General features: G+C 33.1%; 1 protein-coding gene across 1 annotated transcript in view; it reads left to right on the top strand.

Moving 5' to 3' along the window:
- Positions 1 to 440: 440 nt before the first annotated feature.
- LOC113505283 (probable beta-hexosaminidase fdl) overlaps positions 441 to 10,706 on the top strand; it is a 68,533-nt gene continuing 58,267 nt past the window's right edge. Inside the window, exon 1 of the mRNA XM_026887905.1 lies at positions 441 to 1,079. The gene's annotated coding sequence lies outside the window, so the exon portion shown is untranslated. The remainder of the gene's footprint in view (positions 1,080 to 10,706) is intronic.

Genomic DNA, 10,706 nt, shown 5'->3' with positions numbered 1-10,706 from the left:
CCGTACCTAAACATTTTATAGTAAATTAAATATTGTGTAAGTTAACACGAGTATGAATTAAACCGAAATATATATATTTTTTAATTACATAAACAGCTTTGAGTGTAAGTATCCTGAATATTTTAGTTTGACGCCTTAATGTTACCATTGCAATTATTGTAAAGACTGCTATAAAATGAAGTAAATTATTAATAAACACTGATACCCTATTTTTTTTTAATAAAAAAACGATTGACCTTAGCTGGATTAAAATGTCTATAAAAGTAATATTTATAAGAAAAAAAATACTAAGCAAAATATCACGAAAATTGTGAATTTGCGTGCGCTTTGTAAAAATCTATCGTTAAATAAAAAAAACATAATTATTCTTATAGTTTTTTGCAAAATAATAACAGTTATTTCATATCATCATTAGTCTGCTTATCTTCTATTGTTTCTTAGACGTCAGTAACAAGTCATCTGGCGGCTACGCGCGGTCCTGCTTGTTTCTGTCTCATTCGTTCGCACTCGACAAAAAATAATACATCTATTGCGCTCGCGTGCGCGTAATAGGTGCTACTTGCACATCTCATTTCGAACCGTTTATAAATTGTTTAGTTTTATAAAAGGTTGCTCCGTAATGGTTTATTTACTTAGAACTAATACAATAAATCACCCTTAACTAAAAACATTCATAAAACGTGCTGGGTACTTTCACTTTAGCCTCGATATTTCGTCCGAATTATTTCTATAGTTGAATCGTCCCTGTCAAGTGTCAAACAGTCAAACTCAAAGCCTATTTTGGTTGTTTTGACTACAACTGTGATTTAATAATTTTAATTTGTAAAAGGAACGCTAATAATATAAATAACAAATGAATGGAACACGGTGTATTGTAAAGATACAAGTGAATAAAAAGTGAAAAAATTAAAAAGTTAACGTTTCACGCGACCGATATTTACCTCGTTTTTATAATATTACAGTGAACCATTGGTCTTCTGTTACTACACATTCAACTTGTGTAGGTGTTAAGATTTAAGTGTCTGTGATCGTTTTAAGAATAAAGGAACCAGTTCTGTGGATTTATTGACTTTTTTATGGTGAGTTTAAGATATCCTTTTCGTTATTTAGTTCGATCTAATCATCTTAATCTTGACGTGGAATTGGCGATAGTTTGTATATTAATAGCTTCGTTGTTTTCTGATAGCCTTTATCTTCCAGATTTTATCTTGTTGAACTACAATGTCAAGGGAAGTCATATCATTAACTTACGAGTAACATGAAGGTTCAAGAGAGTGATAAAGAGGAGTTATTACTTACTAAAGTATTTCGTTTTTCCAGTTCAGTATTTTTCTGGTGTCACTGTTTACTATTTACAATAACTACATTGCTGATTCACATTGTCTCATATGCATTGTTTGCTCTTGTCTAATATTTTTCTTTTGACTAAATGTTTTTTTCTATTGTTTATTATACCTGTTGATATACAGATCTGAGCTTAATGAAAACAATTGTAAAATAAGACTGGCCACAAAAAAAAAAACATTTTAAACTGAGAATAATCAATTTATTTTTTCAAATTTAAGTAATACTTAGTTATATGCCTTGTCTGGCACAATAATTATAATTATTTATAATATGAAGCAATGTATTGTTGTTATAAATTATAAATATGCTATAATCAAATAACATGTCTTCCTTCATAAGTTTCTTCATAATAATTGTGTGATAGATTTTGAAGATTGGACACATACATTTTAAATAAATTAAATCTTCTGTTAAATTATTTCTTTCATACTTGACCACATTACTACACATTGTATTCTTAACATAAAATGCGTACTTCAATTGTGGGAAAAATCAAACACAACCCAGTACCCGTAAGTCAAAAATTATGACATAAATGTGATCATTTGTTTCTTATGCATAAGAGAATGCCCTTACTTGATAAGGTGGACAATGAGAACAATAAGTTGACCCAGATAGCATTGTGACCATGCTTAAATTGTTTACATAACTTATCTGAACATGTTAATATTATTGTATAACAACTAAACATGATTAATGCAAGACAATTGGTCTTGACAAGATCAAGGCCAAAGAGGCCACTAGGGAAAAAGCAAATTTAGAGGAATTAGTAATACAAAAAAATATATTGTAAGGAATTTTAAGTTACATTCATCATTGCTCCAAAAAGTTCGGGTGGAATTGGCAAATACTTATTTTCAGATTTGTCAGCGTTTTATAAATATGTATTTTATATAAATATTCCGTCTCAACAAAAGAAATTGCATTAAGTTGAAATGCTTTCATATTTCACCTTGATTTTTATCCTGATATACTTATTGAAAAGAAATTTCATTTGTCTTCTATAGGCTCTAACAATTTGTAGTATTTCCATGTTTATGTGTCTTGGTCCTTGTACGCTTATAAAAGTTTTATTTATTTACATGTCTTGTTACCCAAACATCTAAACTCCATTTGTTTAGGTTAAGAAAAAGTAAACAATCTTGGTGTTACTTTTTGTCTTAAATCCTATTTGAAAATAAAAGACGACTTAAAACCAATGTTAAACAGCAATAAAGATTACCAAATTCAATTTAACACTGAATAATCAACAGACAAGCCAATCCCAGACGGTTTATTTTTTTCTAAGTATTTAAAAAAATGTAATTTATGTCTGAAAATATGCAGCCCAGATTTATAAAAGTTGTTTGATCATCCTGTCAAACTCCAATTTAGTTGAAAGCCATGTCATTAGGTTTTCATGCTAATAGCCAATTACTTACGCAGCCAATTAATAACTTTCGCATGTTGGCATTTACTAAGTATTTACGACAATCCAATTAAAATTAACGAAATCGCATAAAATTGTTTTTGTTTTACATTTTTTTGCAGTAATAATAAAATAAAAACATCGTTAACCTTGTAATAACTGAAATTGTGAACCAAACGATAAAATACAACGATAGCAACGTCGTTTGCTTGTACGCCATCGGGGCCACCACTGCGCTAATACGAATGTATTTGTGCAATAAAAATACGTTGGAAAATTGTCTTAACTATGAAGTTTTTGTTCACGTTAATTATCGAGGACCCGAACAATCTTGAGAATGATTGATTAAGCGTGCAAGATTTAAGATTTCGTCACTGTTGACGAGACACGCAATTTCAGACTTGCTGTGAGCTACCGACTTTTCATGTAAGATATACGTTTATGATAAAAGTAAAAAATACTCCCATTTGGGCACCATACCATACCATCCAGGCTTTTGAGCAGTGTCTGTCAGACGTCGTAATTTGTGTCATTCACAGTGGTTAGAAAGCGTGGAGTTGCGTCGATTCTAGTTGTCGCATAATCGTATTGTATGTAGACAACGGCAAAAAGTAGCTTAAATTGTCGTGAAAAACGTACCTAAGGGGTATTAAAGAAAGTAGGGCTATAGCATGACATGCCTTACCTTGCGATTGAAGTTCAAAAGTAATTGATCATGTTTCCCATTCGTGATGAAACAGTTTTAACGAACTTCTATCGTTTTAGGTCATGCAGTTCTATTACAATTTATTTTTAATGTGTACCGGTGGCTTACAGGAAGCCAGTGATATCTCCCTCGCTTGCATCAAGCTAGAATACGCGCGAAGCTATCCGTTTCCTGCTTCACACGCAACTCAATTTGTTGAAGTTATACGACTCCAAATTTGAAGCATTGTTTAATTATACATAGCTTGATTACATCTAAAATTCACTACTGAGATTGTCAGTGCGATAAATAGCTTCTTATTGTCATGTCCGGCAAAGTGTTTCGTTGTATCTCGGAGGTGTTTGTTTAAGCGTGTAATAAGTAACTGTAAAATAATTTGATCGAACATCGTGATTTAACAGTTCTGCGTCCGAACTGAAGTAAGTAATAACTGGGTCATTTCTATGTGAAACGCAATTAGCAACAGTTAACCTGGAGGCAAGTTTGACCTGCTTCAGACTTGCCTATCGTACAAGTTGAATCATCTTGTCATTTAACCTCTGTCCTGCTAATGTAACTGGCTAACAATTATTTATTCACTATAATGTTGAAGCTAAATTAACTTTTTTACTTACTTATAATAAGTAGTGTATTAACTCGCACCATGTTCTTTAATTTAAATTTGGAAAATCAGCGATTATCGTCCGTGAATGCCACTGTTAATAGCCAATTTGTCAGATGTTAAAGCATGCAGAAATTGTGTGTTTTACTTTTTTGCGTAAAGTAACAAGTCACAATTATTTTTTAACAAAGGAATGAGTACGTCTCCAAAAAAAAGTAATAAAAAAGTTGTAATTACAACAATAAATCCATGTTATCGAAAACATGAACGTAAAACTGATAAAAATGGATATGATTAATTGATGACTTAGGTATGAACTCAACTTATCAAGCTATCTCTTGCGTACCCCGATTCACGACAGTAAATATATATTTTTTTAACTACCTAATTATATTATGCCTGAATTTAATCGCACACCGTCAATCATTTCTATATTTTCGATAACCAAGTAAAAATTCTTTTCGATAAACAAATAAAAATTATTTTGATAACACGACTTACAGTGATAACGAATTTGGGTATACCAAAAACTTCAATGCCTTTTACCTTAGGAGTTGTATATGTTATGATAACCAGTTTCTTGAACAAGACAATACTCTGAGTAAAATGAACACTTGCGTTCCAGGGATAAATATCGTGTAGTGACGTCATGAAAATGTATCGACGCACTTATTACCCATGTGGGTCATCCTGCTCCGATGTCCGAGTCCATGCCGTGGATAATTATAAGCAATTGAATACACGAACAATTGTTAATTGCCTGCTATCATTTCTGTGGTGATTAATGTCGTGACCACTATGTGAGGGACACTCATGTAGATACGTATCGCTGTTATCAACTATAGCGTTGTGATACTTGAGCACGAACTCGATTGCCCTGACGCGGCAATTTTTGCGGTGTTCCAGATAATAAAAAAAACTTTGTATAATCATACTCATATAGAAACTTATTTACGAATAGATGCGTGGAAAAATGTTATCGGTTTGTAGAAAAAAATCAAAACAACAAAGATTGAGTTGAATTATGTTTACCTAATCATTTAGTGACCAGAAGTAGGTAACCATGTCATATAAGCAGTTTCATACACGCCCAATTGAAAGGATAAACTTTTTCAATTAAATTGGTATGTAGAGTGTGCATTTGAGGAGAGCTAATATTTATACCTAAATATCGCTAATGTCCTCGCTTTAATATCTGCCAGTAGCTCAGGCTATAGCTTGGATATGTTGAATTTTCTGACCTCATCGCAACGTCATCTGAGAGCAGCACTGTTATTGGTGACGTCATTCTCATGTTTGTAACGGGGAAATTAGGCCGCCTCTGACAAGATATGAGGGTCATCCTAATTTAGCCAAGATCCGCGATTTGCATCTCGAAAATGTTACCGAGTCTGCTACCCACTAAATAATCTAAGAGCTCATGTGCAGACCAGGGCCCCAATTCTGCTATTTACAATAGCCGGTTAATGAATGAAAATTGGCTTAAAATAACACTTTTCGCATTCAAAAATTGGAAATACAGTATGGGACGGTACATTCAAGGTCAATACAATGAATTATCAATTATTTTGTTGGTAAAATGCTTAAGAGAATAGGAATAATTACAAATTTAATCCAGCTGCCATTCATTCATCGGCCGTCGTAAATAGCAGAATCGGGGCCCAGGTTTGCTGACCGATTAACGCGTAAGTTTAACGATCTAAGTACTAGGAGAGGGCGAAACATTTTTGGTTTAAGCCGATAAGAGCTGGCATTGAAGTGTCCATAAAAAAATCCTAATAAGCAAGTTTAGAGATAACGTTTAAAGGTAAACAATCTAGCTGTTTCGGTGTAAAGTAACGATAACTACGGCATATAGTATTGACAATGCTTGTAGTCTCGGTATGATGTATATTCACTCTCCAACTGTGTGAACCCTGCAAAAATATAGAATGCATTATCTTTGGAAAGATCCTGTTTCTATATGCTTTTGTTTCATTTTTATGTCGAATTCGCTATAATTAATTAGTTGGGTAAACATCGTTACTATATTTGTATGTGCACCGTGAACTTCCGTGTGCTTCTCGTAATATAACATACAAGTTATATTTGCGAAAAGTAGTCTTTTTTTAACAGGTCTCATGTATTCGTTCCGAGCTAGGTCACTATTATAAAGTTTGTTGTTTGTTTTAAATAATTTGGTCTCGCAAAAATACTAATCAAATCATTTCATATTTTGGTTCGTTATTTATTTTAAACGTTGTCTCCTTGTTTGGTAGAATTAGAGATTCCATTCTTAATATCATTTAAAGGCCTATTAGATTTATATTTATTTCCATAGACATAGGTTCAACATCCGTGGGTATGTTAACAGTAAATAAAAGTAGTAATATTACTAGTATGCAGCAGGCAAATACTATAAAATTTATGTAATTACTGAGTTTAATCGTGTAATGGTAAATATGACTAAGTACCTAGTTAATTTTATGCTTCTTATATTCATGATGTTTTATGGTAATGTGTCAATGTTTACAAAATAATAGTAACGGTATTAGTTCTCAAGACTATTTCACAAAATATAGTTCGAGTATCAAATAACGTAAATACTCTTTCATGATAACACGGTATAACGCCATCTATCGGTGATTTTCCGGAATACAAGCTTCCGTAGGGCGGTTGGGGCGTAGAATTGTAAGCTCTTGAAGCTTGGGGTTTGTTCACTTCGCTAACAAAAGCTTTCGAGTGACGTCACTGGATGGCGCTACCAGTACACACCCTTTATTATTAAGTAACTTTATTGCGTTTTAAGTAAGGGATGGATTTTCATTTTGTATGCTAGGGTAGTACATGGAATAAATAAAGGAGTTGTAAGAAGCAGAAATAGCATTTTTCTTTTTACTTATATCTTAAAGGTTAGTGAAGTGTATCAGCTTTGGAATACTTAATAGTGAGTAATGGTATGTTTCCTCCAGCTTCGACTTCCCTTTTTGTTTTAAACTCCGCCTTTCTGTTAACTGATCTTGCGTTTAAAAATCTGTTGTACTATCCAGTTAAGTGTACCATCGTGTTTTGTTACACCCACAATCAGTGAAACAAGATATGTAGTCGGTTGTTCCCACAAAACTATCTTATATTTCCTGCAACATACAGACTGAAATGTATGTATTTAAGTATGTATGTATGGTTTGGAAAGTACCGAAAATGTATACATTTTCTACATATGCGGGTAGTTAATATAAATAACAATGTTTTGAAATTACCCTTACACAATTAGCTCCTAATGTTATTTGTGCTGTATGTATTTGCGTAATAACTATCATTATTTAAACATTCTAATTTCGGACAGCTAAAAAATGTATCGTACGTATAATGGCTGTGATTATGTTCCATTTTCTAATTTAACTTTAACAGCGTTCCCATGTTGTGCCGTTTAATGAGAATTGCGGGCAGTTGCCGTCTAGCGCGCCTAAACTAAAAGTAGCACCGCGATGCGACCGCAAATTATAAAACTTGTTTTGAGCGCAGTTTCGACAATCCTCTGTGGTTTATGTCAATTGGAAAGTGACCATTGTCCGTACTGCTGCATTGAATTTTAATTAAGATGAACTCGTTCACTTCTAGAATGAGTTCATTGTCAAGATCACTTTCAATTGTTTCTTTTGCGAATACTTTTTGTGCTGTTTAGTATATATTCTGCATGAACAATACTTATTCTATCATTGACCCAATGATATGACGATGTACCAGCCGACCAATCAATATTTGTGTCGCCTGGAAAATACACTATGCTAAATGTAGGTATTTTAAAGAAAATTAAATTATCAAATACGTTTCACTACGTTTGCATCTGTTTTGAAGTACAAAGAAAACAAAGCAGAATTCTGCATACAATTTTCGAAATTTCACATGTGCTTAGTAAACAATTTCTGGGAAGGCTTCATACACGATAGCTGGTACTAATATTCATTTTCCTTTGCCCGGCCGCTGCTTATATTAAATACACCGTTCAACACTTAACCACGTCATGATTATTCAAATACTTGAGCCACGCTCAGAGCAAAGGCGATTAAATCATTTCCATAATAAAATTTTAAGTTATTTATGTTAATTAATTATTGGGAATAGTTAAGAAATGTTAGCTTTTCCAACTATTGGCGTTGTATTAAATTAGCTAATGTAAACGCTGGTTGAAGTGACTGCTGGCTTTAAGATTGGAAGAGCCCAAATATAATTATTGTAGGTAAATATTTTTTTAATCCTACATGCTACGTAACCTAATTTTAGCTTTATTTTCTTTAAAAATATGCCGTCATAGCAAAGCAGGATTCATTGTTTACTGTGCTATGTTACTCGTCGCAGTCAAAGTAAGTCTTCATTAAGATTATTATGAAATAAAACTTTAAACAAAGCCAGCAATTTATAAAGTGTGGAGTCTGTGGACCTAAAATACTGCTAGTCTTTTTTTGAATATTTTTTTAACACTGTACACAACGGGTTAAAATAACTTTGTGCCCTTCTAAATTTTAGATAGGTTTAAGTATATTTATCACTGCTGTTTCTAATTTATTCACCTAAAATAAAGACAAGTTTTACAATTTATCTGATAGATAGCGCCTAATCAGTGATTGTGAAACAGGCGCTAAATCTAATTTTGCAGGTGTTTCGAAATACGTGGTTATATGTGGAAATCTATATGAAAGGCATAAGAGATTAATTTCTCTGTTTTATTACTGCTCGTAATATCCGGTTGCTCTCAATAGCAAATATGACTCTTCAAATATAATAAAATGTGCCATCTGCGCGGTGTTATGTACGTCACAAAATTATTACGTAGACAGCTTAGGCAATAACACTGTGTGTATTTTCGGAATGGAACTTCTATAGACTTACATTCTACATCTTTCACCTGCCGTGATACGCCAATGAACAGCATTACGCCCGGTATATAATAGTCTGTTTGTTATTGAAATGAAATATAACCTATACCAGCATGCTTGCTGAAAAAGTAAGCAATTTTGGTGTCTTGCTACGTCACTGAACAGATTTGATTTTCCAATACCTAGTGAGGTTTTATTCGAACTGCCCTTAAGGTAAATAGTAAGTCCAAGTCTAGTATTTCAGTAAAAATACACAAGTTGTTAGTTGAAAAATATTACATTAGTACTAAACTGCCACATTGTAAAGTGACATATATTACGTGACTCTTCACTGTCGCAAAATTTCATAAGAAATGACTTCATTATTGATTTGAATTTTACGTCGACTCAGAACAATTACTGTTATTGTAATGGCATACACTTGTCTTGGTTTGTTTTCCGTAAACACCTAAAAACATTGCTTTCGAGTGCGGTTTCTTCGTTTGGGAATATTATAAGTATAGGATAACTTAATTCATCGATATTTTACCTTATCTACATATATTTCTGTTATAAAAAAAAATTTATCCACAAACATTTCATATTACACCGGGATCTACTAATAAGAGCCACAAATATGTTAATCTGTTAAGGTTTGTGCACTACCGTTAAAAATGTTTACCTAATGTAGCCATGTAGTCATAATTAGTCGTTTATCGATAGAAACTTTAAAGGCCATTCACACAATGTTTGTTATTCTCATTCAAGGCTACAATCGTTGAGCGTGTACCTAAATCAACAACGAAACTAGACATTTTTCAATCATGCAATTTGGAAACTGAAAAGTAACATGCTTTCAAATCTATTATGAGATATGTGGACATCGCGGGTTATAAATGAAATGTCTCTTTACACGGTCGTCCGCTCCGTGCCATATTTCATACAGACTGACCCTTCCACCTCACAACGTCGGTTAATAAGACCGCGCTACATTTTATTATCTGCACAAAATTAACGATTTGTTTTCTTAGAAACAACATCTATTTTGGGAAAAACAAAAAGCGGATAATATTTTTCTTGGGCTCTTATCAACAAGCCTTTTTACAAACGGGATTCACGAATGAAACATCTATATGTATAACGATGTGTGAACTATGTGGCTCTATTTCGGCGACCATTTTTCGGAGATAGGCGGTCACTCACCCCAAACAACTTTTGATTAAAGAATGATTGTAAATACGAATATATACCTGAGTTAAAAAAGCATGTTAGGTAAGCATGATAGTTGTTTGAATAATCTTGATTTCAAAATTATCAAAGTATCATTTCGTGCACTAAAGCGCGAAACCAAGAGAACAATATATCTAACGTCAAACATTTAATATCCGTTTTAGTACTAGTCATTAAATTACATATTAATTATCACGTATCAACATGATTGGCTAAGGGAAATTAGTGAGACGTGAATTTATTACGCCCGGCGCGGCGTCGGCGTCGCGTCGGCAGCAATCGGGCGAACTGCGAACATCGGTTAAAACTTTTAATGGCTAATTAACTGGATAACTACCCGGCTATCAGCGTTCTACGATCTAAGTGTGACATCCCATTTCCGTTTTTGAGAATATTTTACAGAAAATGCTGTTAAATGTGGAAGGCAACTGAAAGTTGATGAACTTCTTAAATCTAGTGCTTGAAGCTTTAAACTATGAGACAAAACTGAGTTGGTACTAAAAATAAATCTGCTTATTCTTTTTTCTTTATTTACTTTGCTTATTTAAGTGCTTAGTCTTGTGCTTATTTAAAGGTTGA

This window comes from Trichoplusia ni, chromosome 2 (genome assembly GCF_003590095.1).
Source record: "Trichoplusia ni isolate ovarian cell line Hi5 chromosome 2, tn1, whole genome shotgun sequence".
In the NCBI taxonomy this organism is placed as follows: Eukaryota; Metazoa; Arthropoda; class Insecta; order Lepidoptera; family Noctuidae; genus Trichoplusia; species Trichoplusia ni.
This window is presented reverse-complemented; position numbering and strand designations above follow the sequence as displayed.